Genomic DNA, 21,839 nt, shown 5'->3' with positions numbered 1-21,839 from the left:
CTTGAATGCGTCAAGTTCTGTTCTCCACTTACTTTGTCTTGAATGCTCGCTGTCCTGAAATCATGACCAGGAGATTATGTTTGTATTACGGTCGAGGCTATTTAATATCCAGAAGATCAAAACCCGACAGTGGACCCTTAACACCCGCACAGGTTGCCGTTTTAGCCACACCCGCACAGGGAATAAGATAACCCGAACTAATGTGACCGTGTACCAGGTTTTTGGACTTTACCGGTTCTAACTGGTCCGAATGTGCGAAGGAAGATAAGAAAATGCAAGGTGGCCTTCGCAGGTGGAAATTTACAGCAACGATGGTCTAGTTCAGGTCACTTATTTAATTATGTCTGCCAAAAAAGGCCCTATTCAAGTTTTGGCTTACGTTAGGCTTTTATTTTGGCGGTCGAGTGCGTTATCGGAGGGGTAATTGCAGCTCCGCGGGCGGCGTCCCACCGATTGTCAACGGCTAATTCCGTTGCATGCGTTTGTGTGACAAGTAGTAAAACATCGCGCGGTGACTAATTAGCCAGGACGTCTGCGGAGGTACACAACGTTCAGCCTGCATGCTTATTTCTGACCGTGTCACCCGTGCGCTGGCTGGAAAAGAGCCAGGAGGGGGTGAAAAAGGAGACACAGATGCATTGTGGGTGGGGGAGCAGCTGCCATAATTGCTATCCCGCCTCACGGAGACGCTAAAGTCCAGCCTCCGGGGTGACGGCCAAACTTTGCACGGGTGTTCCTTTCAGAGCCATTTATTTCCAGCGGGGTAAAAATGGCCAAATAGATCAAGTTTAACCGTGGCCAGGTGACTCAGTATCGCAATCATTTTCCACACTTTTTGTGTGAAAGTGATTTATCCCTGAAGCCAAGATGGGGCTGAACTTCCCTCTCAGCTGTTTTTTGTGAATAACTTCCCAACAGGAAGTCATACTTGTGGCGTTCCGAGACGGCGTATGGCTCCAAAAAAGAAAAAACGTACATTATTTTCAAACGTATTGCATAACCAAATGAGTCACAGCTAATTATCTACCGTATTTTCCGCACTATAAGGCGCACGTCAAAGCGTCCCATTGTCTCAAAAGCCGACCGCGTGCTTTAAAGTCCGATGCGCCTTCATATACGGATCAATATTCTGATGACTTGGACGCCATATTTTAAATGTTCTTAACAAATACTTTTGGGTGCGCCTGATAGTGCAGAAAATACGGTAGTTGAAGCGATACAGTGGCAGATTGTTGCATCATCTGCATAAGTAGAAAATCTCTGAAAATTCGACACATCAAAAATACTCCATCAGTAAGGTGTAAAACCATTCCTTGAAACCCTACCGGCTTATTTAAGGTTTTAAAATTTAAACGTAATGACAAAGTAGAAAGCCAGACAGTCTTGGAATTAGTCTATGAAATCCCGAATCCTGGTTTAAAACTGTCACTCGAAAAGAAAAAAAAAACAAATTGTATCTGGAATCAAAACAATTGAGAGTTATTGAATTAGTGTAATAGCAACACGCTGTCCTAATGAAAGCGGCACGCCGCGTTGCGCTTTGGGGCATTTCCACGCACTCGCATTCTCCCCCCTGCCATGAGAACAAGAGGCAGCGCGAAAGCTCCGGCCAAGCAATTTGCCGCCTTTTGTCATTCAAATTGATCGAATTGGCGAGCACGCACAGCTCCTCGAAGGCCGGCGTAGTGGAGGGCGCACGGCGCTCTAAATGGCACCGAAGGGCCGCCCCGCACAAAGGGTGAGGGAGGGCGGCGAGGGGGTCGCCGGTGTGCAGCCGTGTCCGATTCATCAACTTTTGGGAGCAGGGGGAGAGAAAAGTTGAGTGTGGCTCTTGATGATCAGATGGCTCCCGGCCGCTTTTGGAGGCGATGACATGCCGCGTTTTTCTCTGGTGGCTCTCAAGCCGCCAACATTATTGAGTGCTCGCTGTAACGGGAAAATAAACACCAGGCGCCAAAAAAAAAAAAAAAAGAGAGAGAGAGTGAGCCTTTTTGATGGCACCTACAATACTCGACAGGATAAACTTTCGAAGCTGAACTTCATTTGACATTCTCAAATGTTGAGATTTTTTTTTGGAGAAATTTAGCTGCCATTATTCCGATGCCTTTTAGAAACATGCCATGATTCAAAGCTTCATGGACGCAACATACTGCTGAACTAGATTACGCCCCCCCCCCCCCCCCCCAAAAAAAAAAAAATGATGGTGCCATTATTCCAACAGCCATTAGGACACACACAATCATCGCAGTGAATCTTTTCCGCTAATGAGGAACATGTTAGATTGGAAGGCGAAGAGATGATCGTGTCCACTTAGTCAAGCGACTCATTATGTCTTTTATTTTTCATTATTATTATTTTTTTTTTTCCAGAGCTCGCCACATGAAAACGGCAAAAAAAAAAGGCAACAGTCTAATGAATAAAGATTGAAGGACATGGTGAATAAAAGCATCATGGAAAGCGTCCTCATGAAATTATTATTTTTTTTAAACATTAAGTTGGCATGAGAGCGCTGAAGTGATCGTAAGCATTTGCCGGCTTTTTGTGAGCTGACGGGGCTTGAAAAGCTCATCAGCATCCGAAATAATACCAAAGGAGTAGAATGAAACTGCGGAAACTGGGAACCATAACACGACCCCATTTTTGAACTCAAGCTTGAAACCCTGTGACTAGATAACGATTAGCTGTCCACTGTAGTAGCCGCCGTCCCCGAAAGGGTTCAATTCCAACCCCACGTAATTTCTTCAAGCCCAATTTTAAAACCCAAACTCCGGTTTTGAAACCGGTCATTTGAAACCCAAAGCCAGTCTTAAAACCAGAAACTCGGCAATCTTTTGAAACCGTCATTTGAAATCATCACTTCAAATCCACTTCCACACATTTTAAGCTGTTACCGCTTATTTTGAAAACCTTTTGCTTTGCCTCCAACCCGCCCCCGCCCCCGAAAACTCCCATTCCCAAGCCTCAAATCGAGTGCGGCATGGCGATCCTCATCCTTAGTAGCTCCTGCAGGTGTCGTATTAATCTGCGAACCGCGGCGCCTGCGCACACGTCTCCGCGGGGCCTCTCCGCTGACCGCAGTGGGCAGCGGCGAAATCGCAGGCCCGCAACGGGGAAAGGCTCCTCCACACAAGGTCACTAAAGCGCGCCGGGCGTGTGACTCCTCTTCCAGAAAGGCTTGAATAGATGAATCTCAAGTGGAGTTCACCTTTTGCTTAGTGAAGGGAAACGTTGCAGACATAAGGAGTGTCACCGATTGAGTCGTAAATTTACTTTACAGCAAGAGGAGAGGATTAGATCGAGTTCAAAGCACTTGTGCTTCCTTCAATGTGTGCGCGCTGTATCGCGTGATACTCCCCTGGAACAATGTGGATATTTACCTGGGTAGTTGCCAAACAAGTTTAATATTTCGAGACCAACCATCATTTTATAGACCAACGTGGATGGATATCAGTTGAATCAATGTGTATGATTGCAACGCTATCAATACCGATACATATACTGATATCAAAAAAATGATTTGGTGCCATTATGGTGCCATTATGGTGCCATGATATCAAAAAAATGTTATCATTTTTTTCAAAAACAGGACTAGATCCTTTATGAACCGATAATCTTCGTTCAGGTAATTTGTTTTTTTCATATATACAGTATATGTACCTGTATATTGTAAAAAACTGGACAGGTTCATGATAAAAAATGTTATCATTTTTTTGATATCAGTATATGTATCGGTATGATATTATGATATCAATAAAATGATAACATTTTTTTGATATCATTCAAATCCTGGGCCGGTATCGCCATGATACAGTGACTTTAATAAATACATGGGCACATCTGCTAATTGTGAAATATGAGCGAATTGACATGACGTGTACTTTCGCGACACCGGCATCACCCAAACTGCGAACTGCGACTTGAATGAGTGACGTGACTGCGAATTTGATCAACGCAAATGCTTTCTGGTGACATTGTGATGACGTGACGTTTGCCTGTACGTGATGTAACCGCAGTCAAACCAGAAAAAAAAAAAGAGATCCCATCTCATGACGCCGGTATCCATCAAACATCAACGCAGCCGTCGGTATGGTTAGTCACGACATTTGGATCGATCCGCCCTTGACTACACAACCCATCTGGCTCATAATTGAATTTAAGGTTGCGCGCGCTCTCGTAAGCTGCTTCAACCTAAATGCATTCCCCGTTGGCCGCTACGATGAGATTTTCCGCCCCCTCCCTCACGTCGAGCAGCCGCCTCCATTGTCGACACCGAAATAGCCCGCGAAGACGAAAGCGGTACAGAGAGGTGAACGCTAATCCCGGCAACTGGAGTTTTCTCCATCGTTGAGGCGTCACTTTGGTTTAAATGGGTTTATCTTGCGCCGTTTGGGGGGAAAAAATGGCGTTCATTGTTATAACCTCATTTTAAAACCCAGACGCTGGTTTGAAATCATAATTTGAAACCACAATCCCGGTTTGACAACGGGCTTTGAAGCTCTAACTTTGTTTTGAAGTTGATTTATCACGCCGCGGTGAGCGTTGTTTGTATTTTCTGGCCGCTGCCTCATTTTATTTTGAAAGGACTCTGCTCTCTTTTGAGCTCACTTGCCCTCCTGTGCCAATCTGATTGTCAGTCCCGCCTTGATTGTTTCAACCTTCTTGTGTCTGAATGGTCCTTGTCTCCTTTTGTCCTGTTCCAGTGTGTTTCGTTCTTGTGCCTGCGCCTCCAGCCTTCTCGCCACAGATCTGATCCGGTCCTCAGTTTGTTTTGAGTCGCTGATCCTCATATATCTCCTTTTACTTTGAACCTCCCAACTGTGTACTGTGTCCAAAAGCCTGCTACGGACAAATATTTTTATCTGGTACACCAAATGGGGTTTGTTGTCTGCGGGGCGTCTCACTTAAGCATGTAAACAGCGCGTCCAAAGTTCTCATTACATTTTATTTGTGCCGGGCGGATAATCCCATTATGGAAAGAATTTCTCTACTCCCTGTGTGGCAAACTCCTTTGACAAGTGAGCAAATAAGTATTACGCCCGGTGCTAAAAGAGGTGCGGGTAAACTCCGTGGGAGGCCCACCATTGAAAGCAGGGGGGGTGGGGGACAAAAATTACAAGTAAACAGCGTGAGCGTTCTTGTTCAGTCAACACATGAGCTGATATCCTGTCACCTTAATTATTGCCCGACAAACACCACCGGTAGCCGGAACAAAGGCACAGCCCCCCCCCCTCACACCCCCGCCACCCGCCGACAACGGTGGTTGGTTATTAGATGGGAACCCAGCGGAGCTCGTTAGGGGGATGGAGGCCGCCATGGTAAATAAGGTTAATTGGCCTCTCTGTCAGTCCCAGTAAGATGCTTATACTGACATGGAGCAATTGAAACATGAATCCCCCCCCCCCCCCCGTCCAGTTTGGGATCATTCGTTCCCGGGGCGACATCGCTGCGGTGGTCGCCACGTGTTTTTTTTTTCGGGGGGGGGGGTGTTTGTTCACTCTTTTACACGTTTGCGCTCGAGCACAAACAAGGCAAGCGAATGACGCAAATGCGTACCACGATGAATCCGCAGAGGGAGGTCACTTTGGGTGGGGGTGTCAACCAAAAAAAAATAAAAAATAGTCCGGCTGTGTACCATCTCCCGCCTGAGCTAACCTTAATGATAGTGTTAAGGAAATGGAGGGCGCAGAAAATATCATTTGGAAGTTTCTTCCCGTCCGCTCAGCCTTTTGCAAACTTTCGAAGCCCCGTGCGGACTTTTCGGCATCCCCGCAGAGTTGCCGCAGCCGAGGAAATATTTATATTTAACATCAAACTGTGCAAATGACACTTTTTAATCTCACACCCTGGAGGGCATCCCGTTTGGAGAAACCTTGCGGGAGACCGATCTATCGTAAGCCTTTTTCCACACTGGCCATCCAAAAGCCGCCCCCCCCCCCCTCCCCCAGTATTTTGTGCAAGGTACCAAGGTGGGGTTCGGTACCAGAAGCTACTGTGGAGTTGAACACACAAAACTCAATGGCCACGATCATCTATGTCGAAAGCAATTGTCGCCGTTCGTGCACCGTCTGAAAATTTTGCAGGAGTTCTGCCTGGTGTGGGGGGGGGGGGGGGCGGAAATAAGTAAACAAGGCGAGAAATGATTGCTGCTACGCCCGTCGATGCGCCGGTGCTCGATTGCACTCATATGGCGGTGGCTGAGTCTTCATCATCGAGACTGCAGTCGACAATCCTCTGTGTACACAAGATGGATATCGCAATTAGCCGAGAGAAAATAGAGCGATATAATTGCGAGTACGCAGCTTTGAGTAGATATTATCAACGCCGATGTTTCTTTTTATACTCGGCGCTAACCAATCAAATGGAAAGTACGATCCGACGGGAGGTAGCAGGGGTGGGGGGGGCAGGGCGCCCTCATGGGGCCCCGATACTTTCTGCTGCTCTGCCTAATGGCAAAAGACAGCTCATTAAAAGGTCTTGTCTGGTGGGAAATGTATCCCTCTCGTTGTGGCCGCTCAACCGGCGGCGAGAATTCCAAAATGGGCTGAGGTGATGAGAGGACGGCTGCCATGATGCTTCACTTTGGATCCTAAAAGGGGGACAAAATCGTTTGAAAATAACCAGGACCAAGACTTCCTTTGAAGTATGCTACCTGAAAGGTTATTTTTCGGGGAGGCAAATGGCACGAAATGTCACCCTTATTCCCAATTTTGTATTTCCTGGCTTGCTCCACTCACTTTCATATACTGGTGAGCTTGTGTATGAACCCGGCAGAACCTTTTTTTTTTTTTTTTTTCCGCCATTAGCTGATGCGCCTTTGGAGCTAATGAAGGGTCTCCTGGTTAGCGCTTGGTTACAAGCGCGCCGTGCTAGGTCTGATGCTTTCCCCAAGGAAAACGGTCCCTCAACCCGCCCTACCCTCGCGCGGGCTAGAAAAAGTTTCAGCAAAACTTAGTTCTTGACGGGAGTGTCAAAGGGCGACCTGATTTAATGCAAAATGAAGTAAAAATCGCTGGGCTGTGGATGCGGCAGTAGACCAGCGCCTTAAAAATGTCCCTTCCCCTTCAGGCTATTATAAACTGCTGCTATTTAAAAGCCCTTATGTGTGTGGTTTCTTTTGTGTGTTTTTCTCCAGGGTTCACAGCTTGATATTTTCTGAACCTTAGCATTCGTATCAACAATACGCTACGATTCACAGTGCGCCGACTCCAGTTACGTTGCGCTGAAATTGACTTAATACAAATGTAAATTTTAGGCGACATTTTCTGGTGATACTTGTCCCAAAGCCAGCAGACAGGAATAATGAAACTGTTCGTCCATAATGGAAATTGGCTAGCTAACGATACATTTCAGGTTTGGAGGCGCTAGCACGCGACGGAAGCTAATGTGCGCTTGGAGTGAAATCTTCAAATTCGCACGCTAACAAATAGCAGAGTTAAGTGGCCGACCTTGAGCTCTTCCGCCATCAAGCGTTTTCCTGATTCACGCGACCGTTCTGCCGTAAATCCCGGGTTAAACTACAGGAGCGCTAATGTTAAAAAGGCACAACGGGAAATGGGGGGAAAACTTTATGAGCGCCAGGAACCAAAAGCCCATAAAAAAAGCCGCTCATTTAATCAGTGCTGGATGGAAGGGAGGGGGGGGGGGGACGCATCAGCGGGACTCCCCGAAGGCAGAAAGCGCGGCGCTGATCGTAAATCAATCCTTGGCTATCGAGCGCCAATGCTAAATAGGCGATTGACAGAAAGGTGCACTTTGAAAATGTTCCGCCGGCAGCATGAGAGCGGCCCGGGGAGAGGAAAAAAAAAAAAAAACCAAGATGTGCAATGATGATTCCGGCTAATGTGGCCGGTTTAATGAATTGCGGCGGATTTCGCGGGCGCGTTTCTCGCGGGCGAAGACTTGAGCAGCAAATGGAATTTTCTCATGATGACACATTGCTTAATGTAAGTTGCTCAACTTTTTTGTTTCTTGCCCGCTCCGTTGTTTTTCCAAACTTTGGCCATTAATTTCTAGTTCTCTTTCCAGTGATCAACACGCTATGGTTTATTAATCATTTTTTAAGGGAGGGGGGGGGGGGGAGGCTGCCTCTGTGCTTCGTACCCCAAAGTATTGCGCCGTATTTCTGAATCATTTCGGTGGCTTTCAAGCCAATCACAATGAAAGCTCACCCGCTTCAGAGCAGAAATTTGGGGTTTGACTTGCCCTTTAAATGATCACTCAAGAGTGCCTCATAGTTCTGAGATTTGGTGCGCGAACGTGTGCGGAGCCTGATAGCCTCTGCCCTGCTCTTCCCCATCACGAATGGAACACCCTCTCACTGGTCGTCATTGTCACTTTACTTACCCACCGCTGCGATATCTTTGAAAGGAGAAAAAGAGCCGACTTATTAGGAGCCTTGTTCGGGCGGCGCGGCGGTGCTTGAAGTCTAGTGCTCACAATCAATCCAAAGCGCTCGCGGTTTTCAATTGATTGAGAGCTTTTCTCGCATGGGCGCGGACGAGCTGCGTTTTAAACAATGACGCATTACGTCGCTTTGTTCGCCTCTTTGCCGGGGCCCAACATATGGATAAATAATCAGGACCAGATTCATCACGGCGGCCATTGTCCTGGCTCGCTGCCTGCTAACGAGAGCCGATCAGCCGAAGCCAGACTTAATTAAGCGCCCTTTTTTTTTTTTTTTTGTCCGAGAGGGCTCGACGCGAGATCTGAAGCGGCCTCGGATGCGCTTTCGCTGATGAGATTTTCGCAGCTTTTTATGACTCTAATTACGCCGATTACATCGAGATCATTGATGCATACGCTCGCAGGCCACCGAATTAGGTACGGCGTGTAATCCGATACAAGGCGGGGGCTGCACTATGACGGGCCAGCTGCAGGTTGTTTATTATTTCTCTGGCATTTCCGAGACTTTTAAAAGCCGCCTTACAGGAAGACGGGTCATTTTTATTCATATAATTTTTTAATTTTTTAATTTCATTATTTTTTCGGACATTCCTGAATTGAAGAAGCCGCGGCAACAGCAGCATGGGAAATCCCGCACAGTCCTTGACCTGAAGAACGGCCTAAATTAGCTCAATCATAGTCGCGCTCTCATCCTTCTATGAATCATTTAAAAAGTCACATTTCTGCTCAGGAATACCGCCACGCCGACGTCCTTGAAGGTTTTACATTTTAATAAGATGGAGGCGGCCAGAGAGGAGCCTGCCCCCTGCTGACTTTTATTCAGTAGTGATATATATAATAATATTTTTTTTCATGCCTCCTTTTTTAATTTAAAAAGATAATTGCTTTCCATGATCCACCTCTAAATTGTGCTTTGATTAGACTGATTTGTGATTTTACAGGCCCGGAGAGATGAAACCTTTACCTTTAAAAAAATATATATATTAAATCTCTCGTCAGGTCGGTCAAACCGAATCGTCTTTTTATATTGCCATTGTCTATGATAGTGACACTTGCACACAAATTATACAAGAATTAATTTAACAGGGACTCATGATGTTAAATTAACTTTTGAACTTTTTCTCCATGCCGTTGCCTTGGCGACACGTTACTGACCCAAAAATAAATAACGCTGTTTTTGCGGGTCTACGTGCGCGTGAAAACATTGCAGACACATCAAGCCTTGCAAATAATTTTGGAAGTTTATTGTGATTTTCAAAAAAAAAAGTAGCGCTCCTGATACATTTTGAACTAAGCACCGTTTGACCGAGACCTACCAAAATTGGGAGGCACACCGAATGGGCCAAGACCTACAAAAACGTATTTTTGTGCCATAGACCAAACCGAACAGTTTGTTCCCTATTTTGAATTTACATTAAAATTTTGCCCCTTTTTTTTTTAACCTTTTCACCAAGGCCATCTGATACTTTCATTTTTGGCCGCTTTTATTTTTTTCCTAAAAATGCATTTCATGTCAGCTTTAATAAAACGCCATCTGGTAAGTAACACTCCATCAGTCATTACAGGATTAGAATCCTGTGGTCTTATAAATGTAAGACATTTTTGTTAATAATCGCCATTGCTGCTTACACTAGGGTCAAGAGCTCATTAATTACAAAACATTTTTTTAAAAAAGGCGCCACCGGCGTCGCCTTCGTTGCCATCATTTGTCAAATCACACTTGGCAGGGAGCGATTTTGTTTTCTTCAAGCAACCCCGCTAATTAAAAGGCTGGCAAAAACAAAACAAAACAAAACATGTCCCCTGGCGAGCAAAGCTGAGCACGTTGTAATGTCTCTCGTGATGAATTTCAATGTTTCCGTAAATGCCAGTCAAAATATATTCATTTTCATATACATATTTAAATGTTGGGGTTCTTAATTTTTTAATGAACTGACTGAACCATTTCTATTTTATTAAAATTGTTTGTTTTTTTCTGGATTAAAATGCAAGAGGTGGTGATACATTTGAAATGGCTGTAAAACTCCAGTCCTCCAGAGGGCGGTAATGCGCACGACAACCTGATTGACCATTGCCACACAATTACAGCAAAGGTCGATCGAACCGCCGTCCTCTGTGGATCGGTTTTCACAAGAATCTACAAAAAAAATGCCAACCGAAATTTACATTTTTCTTCTGTCGTTCATGTGGAAGCAGCAAGCCAGGCTCACGTTCTCCATAATTTTTATTCCTGGCAAAGTTTAGGGCAGTTTGATGACGTGTTTTACGGCGCAGCGTGAGGACATTTGCATTGTGTTGAGATTACTTCCATCAATCACATGAACAGCCTGCTTCCTGACACATAAAAAAAAAAAAAAAAACACACAGTCGTGCTTTATTTATGTATGCATGTATGTTGTGGGAGTTTGCGGGCTGAGCACACCTGGCAATAAAAGGGTGGCAGTGATGAATATCCACCAAGGTCCGCTTTTGTATATTTTTTTTTTCTTGATGGTGGGAAATTCATAGTATCAATACGCAAACTTTGCTGCGTGGACAAAGACGGCGAGGATGAGGCTAGCATGCACGCAGGTGCAAATGGCTACTTGGCATTAAAACCGTATACACACATCGTGGTCATCATTAGTTTTAGCTTTAATTAAGAACAAATTTGTTTGTCTTTCAACACCGCTGACTTTTTGTTTCGTTTGAGTCGTTCAATTATGTTTAGTTGCGTTTTAGAACTGTGACTTTGCGAAGAGTGGTAGATGTATATTGGAGGTGGGGGGGGGGTTACTGTTGTTACTGTGCTGGGTGATAGATTGTGTTAAAAAAAAATGTCAGTGAGGCTGATGGCAGGAATGGTGGGCGGGGCTTAATGCGCTCGTGTCTCTGAGCAATCTCCAAAGTTCGCCTTCAAGTCCGGCCGAGGGATCAAGTGGAACATTTTTAATCACTTAATCCCTCATTTTGGAGCGGTCTGCGCAGTATCTGCTTAATTTCCACCAGCGAGACGCTCCTAATTGTCCCGCTCGTCTGCTCAGGCGTGCATTTGAAGACCCCACTCGAGACAAATGGAGTCAGAGCTGGAAAATATGTCCAATTAAGTCATTACCATACCGTGGAGTCACAAGCTTCTTTTTCTTTTATTTTTTTTTAAAGCCCCTGCCAGGTCACGCTGTGTGCGGATGGTTTAATTAAATTTTCTGTAAATGAAGTAGTCTGCAAATAAAAGTTGTTTTATTGCCCATTTGGCGTTGTCGTCGCAATCGAAAGCATGCCCGCCGAATGAAAAGACTTTAGCAAATAAAGCATTCAGAAAAATGTTTTTCAATACACGCACCTTCGCTTTGTCATCGCAGAAGCGCTTGGAAATTGTTTTCCAAATGAAAACAATTAATTATGAGCGTTTCAAAATTATAATGCTATTCTTACCATTGTATTTAAAAACTCAAATGAAAATGTATCGTCTCTGTTTTTGTTGCCGTGGAGAACGTCAGGAATGCACAAGACGGAAAAAAACAATTAAAAATAGAGACAATTAAAAAAAGAAAGATAAATGGTTTAAAAATAAGTTGTAATTGTGGCACTAGCAAAGACTATATGTCAAGTTGACCTCATTTCGGGTACACCAGCTATTCACAAGAAAAAATTCATAGTCGAGACCATTTGGTGACAGAAAGTGGACTGGAAGTAGTTAAGCTAAAGGCAGGTCGAAGATGTGGCACAGCTGTTGTCATGCGATTTGAGTGGATTTGGACAGATTCTGCGATCCGCTTTCATGTGTGCTGGCTATCATTGTATTTCGTTCATAAATATGACAACAGCATGCATCATCCAAGTGCCCATTTCACGGCGGTGACCAATTTACTTCATCCGCAAGTGGAGGTTACGAATGTTATTTCTTCCGCATGGACTCTAACGAATCAATTTTTGTTTTGTTTTTTTTTTCTCCCGCAATATCAAATATTCTGTGTGTCTCTGCTGCACCGAATTTAAACGGAATGAGCGACGCCGCTTTCATTGGCCAGGAAGTAGGCCGGCTGGGTTCACTCCCACAACGGCGCAAACACAACACCTGCGCCCGTCGATGAAAATACAAACAAGAAAGAAAACTCCAACCATTTGCGCAGTTAGATTTCACTTTGTGCTACAAGGACCAAAGTAAAATACTTGGTGAGACTAATAGAATAAAGCGGCACTATCAAAAGACTACATATCTACTAGAAACTCGTTTTCTAGGGTATAGCAATGTAAAACTGTCATAAAAGAACCCCCAAAAAACCCAAACGACCATAACTTGCATTTCTGTGAGGCTTCAGAGCGGGAATTTCCCTTTTCCATCCTTTAATCGCAGGGAATTATTCAAGAATCAGGCGGAGTTGAAAGGTCGCTGATTGTCGCGGCAGATCAAATATTGGCAAGCGCCGCCGTCGCTGTTTAACGTTAAACGTCCGTGTTGTGAATTTCAAGTCAAGGGCCGCTCTAATGACCCGACACCTCCCATCAAATATTGATTGTGTCAAGGTAAAAGCTCCCGATTCATTCTTGTGCAGCCCCACTGAAGAAATCATGTCTAAATTAATTTTATTCTGGTCACAGATTCTTCATGTGGGGTTGGGGGGGGGATGCATCTTGCATGAGGTAGCGAGGACTTTTAGTTCCAACTTTTTTCCATTTGTCTTCTCCTTTCATTTGTGTGGTGTGCTGTGCAGTCTGCAACGAGCCACATAGGCGCTTCTCCCGGGAGGCAGAGCGTAACCACTACAAAAAGGCATATGTTGCCGCGTCTCTGGGAGGCATTTTATACAAATTTCGAATTCAAATCCGAATGTTTCATTGCGAGCGACAGCTGACACACTCTGGTAGTCTTTACATACTCCAGCCTCGCGCGCGCAGAACTATAAAAATCATCGAACGCCGCTGCGGCAGTCCTGTGGGGGCGACGGGTTGACTTTATAAAAGCATACAGCAGTAACGCGCATGTGATACAATGCTAACGTGATAAATACATGAAGCCGGTCTCTTCCATGCTCAATAAGTAGTATTCACTGTCTTTTGTAAGGGATAAAGAATATATGCCTATGATTGCTGTATTGTTTTTCTACATGTGTTGCTGCACAGTTTGTTCTAACGTTCATTTCTTAGTATTATAACTACCTTTCCGCACTACAAGGCGTACCTAAAAGCATGATTTTTTTCTCAAAAGCTAACAGTACACCTTATAATGCGATGCACCGTATATATGTGTCAATATTCTGATTTCTTGAACGTAGTATTTTAAATATTCTGAAAAGCGCTTTGCGACAGCTTCGGCGGTTGGGGAAGCGCTATGTAAATAAAGCTGTATTGTATTGTATTCCCTTTTGTGTAGCTCCATCTAGTGGATGCATAATGCAACCGCAATATATGATTTATATATAATTTCAAAGCATTTTTAAAAATCCTAACGGTGAGCTTCAAGTAGAGAATGAAAAGCGACACAAGTCATCCGTCCGTCCATTGTGCACTTGCTGTGAACTGAGTGGCTGAATGCATGAACACGATAAATAAGTAAAAGCGTGCGCTCAGGATTTATATTGTCACGACGTTGGGGCCGGCCTCTTCTTTGGAACGATTCTCCCTGTAGTGACATCTAAAGTGCATTCGATAACCCGAGCAAAGCCGGACATTTTGCTCATGAATAAATCATCGTGTGAGTTTCTCAAAGAAAGCAATCTTACGCCACCCAATTTGGGCACACGGAAGGCAGAGACATTTCAAAGTGGCTTTTACTTTGAAAACGCGTGCGCACGCATCTTGCGATGACGCACACGCCATTTGAATTTGTAATCACCATCAGCCAGAAATATATTAGAATTTTTCCATACAATCATTTTTATATATCATCATTTCTCAAACCTCTATATATTTAGTTTTATTTTAATTTTGTATCAAGTATTTTCTATCATTGTGTTTGCCTGTCCTGATAATTCGACAGATAAGATATTTTGTGTAATTTTTAACATTTTAATTCTACTTTTTTAATATCGAACTTGATAAAAATCCATAAGATGTCTCGAAATTCATATCAACTTCACTAAAATGTATTTTGTTATTTTGTTAATTATGAAAAATTGCAATTGTTATCTTTTGCATAGAGCACAATGCTATAGTAGCCATGTTTTTTTCTGTACTTTTTTTTAACAGATTCACATTTTGTTATTGGCTTTTATTTTTCCTCCAACATCCTGCTGTGAGTGCATCTGAACACATGTACGCTGGCAACAAAAAAAAAGCAACGTATTAAAATGAATAACTCGGCATCGAGCCCTGTGAAAAAGAGAGCGCCAAAAACAAGCTAACGGCTAACATGACTAATAACCAAATCATGCGTGTTGGTGAAGTCGTGAGAACACCAGCGTTCACTTTATAACTTCATATTGTAGCTAACGAGCTGGGGGAGTCGTATCATTTCGAATCCTTGGCTTCATTTCAAGCCCATTTGTAAACAATAGCCTGGCAGCGCTCTGCCCCCCCGCCCGCCGCCGCCGCGCCATGTGGCCTGACACCGCAGCGTGCGATTGGTCGGGAGTGCAAATCCTTTTTGTGTTTAAGCACATCTGCCGGTTGGCCACATCGTGGGAATTCAGAGCATAATCGCCCTGTGGAGGCGACGGCGGGAGGAGAGAGGGGTGGGGGGGGGGCGTGCGAGCGATGCGGTCGCGAAGGGAGATAAATCCACAGTCGCTGGCTCGTCGCTGGCTCCTCTCGTCGCCACGTCCAAGTTGGCCCGCGGCCGACGCCGTTGGGACGGAGCCGGGGCGCTTAGCCCGGACACTCCAACAGAAAGGCCGATTGTGGCACACTTCCCGCGGGGAAGGCCTGACCTGCATTCACGCGTTCTCCTCATCGAGGCCGGTTGATTTGTGATCAACTACGCGAACGCAGCTTACTTCCGAACCGGAATTTGAATCCGAAAATTTGATTATTTTCTTTTCCCCCTCCAAGTGGAATTTTGTTCATAAATTGATTGAATTCATTCATTTCATCCAGAATTTGGATTTTTTTTTTAATTAAAATTTTCCATTTATTTGGGCCAACAGACAAACGGAAAACGGATTGACAACTTGCGCCTTGATATTTATATACAGCAGAGCATCGTGATGGACCTCAGTGTTCACTTGAGTTTGGTGCAGGCGGCTTCCCACGACTCCCCCCCCCCCCCCAGCCCCCACCCCACGCGGTCCGTCCTCGTTCAATATCTCGCCCTCCGCCCACAGCCGGAGCGCTTCATCTGTGCGCCGTCTGCACTGTACTTAATGCGCTTCCAAACTGTGGCGCCGCAGCGGCCGCCGCCAGCCGAGGACGAAGCAATATGGCCTCAATTCGGCCGTCTTGGCTTACGGCGTCTGCGCGGGCTGATTAGCTGCTGATCAAATTGGTAAATCATCCCCATTTTTGAGACACCGCTTGGCCTCTACCTGCAGCGAACGTGACCTCATTTTGTGTGGCCACACAATTTAGACAACTTTTTTTTTTTTTTAACAGACGGGCCTGATGGGACTCTAAATCAAATTGCTCGTTCCCTCCCTCCCCTTCCCAACTCCTGTCGGAATGATATTTTTCATCCGTGAAATTATTTTTTTTTTTCCCCCGTCGGTTGTCTTAAATAGCGGCCGGGAAAATTTGCGGGGCCAGGAGAAGCTTGATGAGATCGTCATACAACCTGCATTGTCGCACTGGCTTTCAATGAGAGTGTTTCTTTGTCATGTGGAGTCTCCACTAAATTTCTACCAAGTCAATCTTTGGCCAAGTCATAAAATCAAGCTGTACGGTCTTGCTCAGTCAGAAAGCACAAAAAAAAAAATCTTTGCACACTTGTCAGCAACGGACAAACTGAAACCAAAGTTGCTTGTTTACTTTGAGCAAAATGCGGTCGCGTGAATATCACTTTCATGTCGAATCGAGTTGTTCCTTATTTTCAGCCAAACAAGTCCAAAGTCCTAAAATGGGCGACTTAAGTGTGGCTGAAGTTTTCCAACCGCGGCAAGCTGCCGAATTGGACCTCACCGGGGAGGGGGGGGGGCGTTGCTGGATGGGAAAGATGGACTGTTTCACAGCTGAACATTTGGTGCATGGACACATTAGTGCTGACTCCCGACGTTTGTTCCCCTCCCAGAATTAAAAAAAAAACATGATGATGATGCTGAGCTTTTATTTTCAGCATGCAGCTGGACTCCCAAACATAATAAGGAATGTGACTTTAAGAATAGCCGCCAAAAATGCTTCATAGGCTGGATTTACGCTCCAGACTTAATGGATCGCTTAAAACCCCCAACACCAATTAAAAAGCCCATCACTGGCTCCAAACCCTAATTTGGAATTGTTATGAAAACACTTTAAAAAAAAAAACCTGAATCTGAAAATTGCCCACAATCTCGAGCCCCTGAGTTGTATTTTGCACACAAACCGCAACAAATAATGCTACAAAAGAGCTTGTTTTTTTCAAGGACAAACAGATACATGCACCTCCCCAAATGGGATTGGCTATAATCCTTTCAAACGGGGGGTGGGGGTCTCCAAGTGTGCCCTTCTGGTTCCAAAAGCGTCCCCAAGGGACAAACCACGCCTGTCTAGAGCTCCTTGATGCAGAGGCACCCCACTGACTGCATGAGAAGCCCGCTGGCGAATTAGAGCTGCACCTGAGCCCCCACCTCAAAAAAACACTACAAAGCCCCACCTAAAATCCACCCCCTACCCTTCCGCCCACGCCCCCGCACAAGCCAATATTTACTCCAGAGGACAAAAGAAAAGAATCAATAGACTTTTGAAATGGAAATGTCTGCGGCGGCACTGCTGAACTGAACAAGAGCGTTTGCTAGTTGCAAATCATTGGGATTCGTATCTTGACGTTCATATTCGTCGCGTTGCTCGCTCATGAACTGGATGCTATCTAATAGTTGTGTCGGATGCTTGTAAAAGGAGACGAAAGCCGGGTTTGAAATGAACAATCTCCCTCTTCGAACAGGGCGCCTTTGTATTCTTTCGGCGGAGGTTTGAAGTCAGCGATGAGGCAAAAGACGCCCGCCGAACTCGTCTGGCGGTCAATTAACAGAGAAAGCCGGCACAGTTAGCGTCGCAGTCATACACGTGCGTGAACTTTGCAGTGTAAATAATCCCTCCCTTTGACGCGTGGTTCAGTCTGCGGCTTTGATCACTGCACCGGTTCCGGCATGAGATTAGACACGACTCGATGTCGCAGTATGATATATCTCGCTAAAAGCGAGCTAGCAAACTCGGATGTTGGAAACATTAGCTTAGCGCTAGCTAAGGCGAGGCCAGTACAACACAACGGGGATGGATTTAAAGTGGGAACAAACAAAAAAAAAAAAACAACATCCTGGGTTCTGCCTTTGGCCAGCGCATGCCACAGGATCCTGTAAGTTTTTTTAAACTAAAAAGGAAAACCTTAGTGGACGGTGGATTTGCTGTGTAGGCGACACTCCAATATGTTCGAATGAGTTGAGTGAATATAAATTTGGAACTGTATAGTGAAGATAAAGCGCTAAACAAGTGCACTCCATTTATCATTTTCATAAAACTGGATTTTTTTTTTGTGCTGGACAATGATGTGTTTTTTTGGGGGGGAAAGTGCAAGATATGAATCATTTTGAACGTCTTCCAATGGAGAGTTTGTGCACAAAGCTGAGATCATCAAATCAAGGCTTGTTGTGATTATTTCCCAGAGTTTGGGCAAGTGGTGCCAGGAATAGGGGTGCGCCAAATTTGTGGATGTTATAGCTAACATTAAATCTGCGAATGTATGTGGTAAGGTATATTCTAAATGGAACTCGTTTACATTTTTCTCCCACGTTTGGCATCAGTCAGTCTTTGATGACCTTCAATGAAATGTCAGTCAATCCCCACTATGGCGGCACGCCAACATGTTATTTGGCCTCGGTTCGGTGCATATTTTTTTTTTTTGCGCGTGCGCCGCAGTGGCAGCCTCATCGGGCCGACGCGGCCTGACTGACGCCTGACTACAAGCATCCGTTCCACCTCTGGCTTAGCCCGGGCGGTGCCAAGAGGATTAAAAGCAGGAGTCCTCTCGGGCCGCAGCGAGCCATCTGGACAGGCCTGATCCTGCAGCAGCGCTTAAAAGCCACACGGCCACACTTAAATACAGCTTTCGGCACGCTTTTTTGGGTGTGTGTGGGGTTGCCGGGGGGTGGGGGGGCGGCCATCCGCTCCCCTTTTACAAGCGCTTCGTGTGAGATGCGGGGACATTTGTATTTATTTGGTTTGTAAATGTGTCGGCCCTCTGCTGGGCTCAAATGTGGAAATAGCATAATGGGGCGGGGGGCGGGGGGGGGTGGAAGCACCCTCATCTGTGTTGTTATTTCCCACCTGAGAGGATGCAGAAAGGTCCTCGGCGGAGTGCAGAACCTCTGCCAAGTATGAACAATAAACAAAGATGGTGTGTTTGGCGATGCTACTGCGGCATCGCCAAACACCAAGAATTTGGCGAAGTGATTCCTAGCGTGGAACGGCTGCTCTCGGTGAAAAGCAAGAGCTTCAGAATACAAACGCAAGCAAAAAAAAAAAATAAAAAAGGTGTTCTGTTTGCGGAAACAAAAGCTCTGAGAGTTGCGCCTTTGACAACAGACGACGACTGGTACCAGGTCATCTTCTTGGTGCTTATAAAGAGACTGTTGCATGTGTAGGATTTTTGACCTGGTTCTTCTGTTGATGAGCTCGTGTGGGGGTGGGAGGGCGTCAGACCAAGAAGTGAGTTGTTATGTCGGAGAGGAAAAAAAAGCAATGTCATACAGTACTGTGATTTACAGTGCGGTGCGGATCATTGAAGTCTCGCCTGATGAGTTTGTCATCTTCCAGGATCCCGTCTCGGTATCTTTAATCTCTTGATCACTCGGCCCACAAAGTGCGCACAGGCCGTAACGTTGCATTTAAAACCTCTTTAGCGGGCACAACAGTCCCATTTTTTTCTCTGGTACTGAAAACTGGGAGAACAACTTTTAAAATATCCCTTTTTTTTAACCAGTGAAAAATGTGTAAAGTCAAATTTTTTTATGGATGTTTAGGCCCTCAAAAAATGCAAATCGTTACGGAGAAGAAGAAGAATTAAAAAAAGTAATAATAACACTAAATATTTTAAAAAATAAGACATTTTCGTGCCATAAATATCCTTCATAATCTTTAAAGCCCTCCTCAAAACTCACTTGTATTCTTTGGCGTTCGACTCGGCATGACTTAGATTTGTTCTTGATTTTACTGCTTGGTGCTTTCTACCGCCTTTATTACGGATTCGTCTTACTGTTCATTGTGTATGTTAAATCGCTCCATGTACAGCACTTTGTATGCAGCGATGGCTGTTTGAAAGTGCTCGAGAAATACTCTTGACTTGACTTGACTTCATAATGATCTGATCTCAATATACTCCACCTAGTGGAAGAACATGTAATTGTTTTGATTTTGATTTTTTTATTTTTTGCCTGTCACAATATGTCGCTGTCAGAAACAGATTTGCGACGAATAAATAAATAGCACCGTGGTCGCAAATCCCGGTTATTTTGTTGGCCAACGCAGCGTTTCACGAGCGGAATGCTAAGTCGCGTCGGTTAACATGTCCGTCAAATAACAAACAAACGCCTGTGCTTTTTTTTTTTGCCTTTTTCACTTTCCAAAGTGGGGAATTTGACGGGAAAACAGGGCTCCCTCTGTCCGTCTTTGTGACGGCTCAAATAGAATAGCAAGTATAACCTTTTCCGCAGAGTGATGTGCGCCACCACATTATGCCAGGGTCTCTTTTTTTTTTTTTTTTTTTTTTTTTTTTTTTTTTTAAAGGTTAAAGCCCCTGGTTGTTCCTCTGCTTAGCCAAGCCAGCGACCCGGCGAGGCGCTAAATCATGTGAAGAAAAAAAAAAAAAAACAACATAAAACGAATGCAGGTCGCAGACTTCAGAGACACGCGTGGAGTTTTGATGTTTTCGCGATTTCACTCCTCTCTCGCTTATCCTTCCTCACTCATCAAACAGGGGCTAACTGATGTCACCATCAGACCCGTCTAGTCACCTCCCTTTCAGGCAAAACGTCAAGGACGTGCACAGTATGTTTATTATTGGGATCGTAACACCAAATTTAAACCAAAAATTGATCTTGAAACTCCCCGCCCAAGGACATTGTGTTTTCATATCTGCTCATGGGTGACATAAAATCAATTTTTGTGAGTTTTCATATATATTAGAGGTCCCCAAAATATGTATGCAAGTCTGATCCCGAAAAAAAAAAAAAGAAAACAATTCACAAGATTTTTAGCTGCTTGCTCGATGACAGTTTTTTTTTTGTTCAGTCTTGAATTAAGTAGCAAAATAAAACAAATTAATTTCCATTCAACTTCAGAGGGATAAAGAGACTTTTGGGGGGCGTGAACGAAACGGCATTTTAAACGTCTTTTTCTTATTCAAATTAGAATCTTGGTGTTCAGGTACATATCTAAGAGAGTTGTTTCTTGGGGTTGCGCAATATTTTCCCTTCTGGAGGGCGCAAATTCGTAACTGATCTCTGCGGAAGTTTGGATGGAGTTCTCGTTGGTTCCTTTAGGGGTGGAGGGTGGTTGGAGTGAGGTAAGGGGGGGGTGCGAATTGGCGTCAGTGACATGAGTGTGGCTGCAAAACATCAACGTTGCATTTGTTCCATTGCAGAATAGCCAAGACGCCATCGTCATGTGAATTGGTTATTTATTTTTATTGATTTATTTTTAATTTATTTTTTAGATTTTTTTTTTTTTTACATGGAGACACAAATGTCTCCAATTATGTGTTCCAACCCCCCCCCCCCCCCCCCCCGACCCTCCTAAAAAAAACGGCAAAATAATATCTCAGTGTGAGGCCAAATAAAGTGTGTGCAGACAAAAGCTAATTGACCACTACAAGTCATTGGGGGGCGTGTGTGTGTGTGCGCAGGCGTGTGTGTGTGTATGTGTGTGTCTCTCTCTCTCTCTGCGCTCGCGCGCTGACACGCTAACACACGCACGCGCAAGTTCTCCGGCTCAGTCGTCAGCCCGCAGAGCGCGAGCGCAGCACTCCACTTTCTTGCACGCCTCTCAAAACAAGCCCGAGCGCACGCGCACTCGTTGTGACAGCGGAGGTCGAGTCCACCACGCGTGGAGTGTAACCCCCCCTCCCACCATCACACCACCCCCTACGGGGAGGAGAGAGAGCATGAAAGCGAAGCGGCAGGACGACGAGGTTGGGAATTCAACGTGAAAGAGGAGCAGGAAGGTGCAGGGAGACGGCTTCTGTGGAAAAGCTTTCGGAGGAGGCGTTGCAGGATCAGGCGCGGGCTGTTTTGGATTTTACGTGCTTGTCAAGCGTCCCGCTGGGGAGGTGGGGTAAGTCAAGTGTATCCGTGTCCCCGATGTCCTATCCCGGTGTTCCATGTGAGGTTTTTCCTTTT

General features: G+C 45.0%; 1 protein-coding gene across 3 annotated transcripts in view; it reads left to right on the top strand.

Moving 5' to 3' along the window:
• The window catches only part of LOC127593301 (cadherin-12-like), a 104,569-nt gene that overhangs the window by 9,971 nt on the left and 72,759 nt on the right, over window positions 1-21,839 (top strand). The window contains exon 1 of one of the 3 annotated variants that reach the window (XM_052054649.1): window positions 21,431-21,769. The exons of 1 other annotated variant lie outside the window; for it this stretch is intronic. The gene's annotated coding sequence lies outside the window, so the exon portion shown is untranslated. Of the gene's footprint in view, window positions 1-21,430; window positions 21,775-21,839 lie in introns of those variants that run through there. One more of the 3 variants, XM_052054651.1, reaches the window with a different exon arrangement.

The sequence above is a fragment of the Hippocampus zosterae genome, chromosome 20, assembly GCF_025434085.1.
Source record: "Hippocampus zosterae strain Florida chromosome 20, ASM2543408v3, whole genome shotgun sequence".
Lineage (NCBI taxonomy): Eukaryota > Metazoa > Chordata > Actinopteri > Syngnathiformes > Syngnathidae > Hippocampus > Hippocampus zosterae.
The sequence above is the reverse complement of the archived record's forward strand: the minus strand, read 5'-3'. Positions and strand labels throughout refer to the sequence as shown.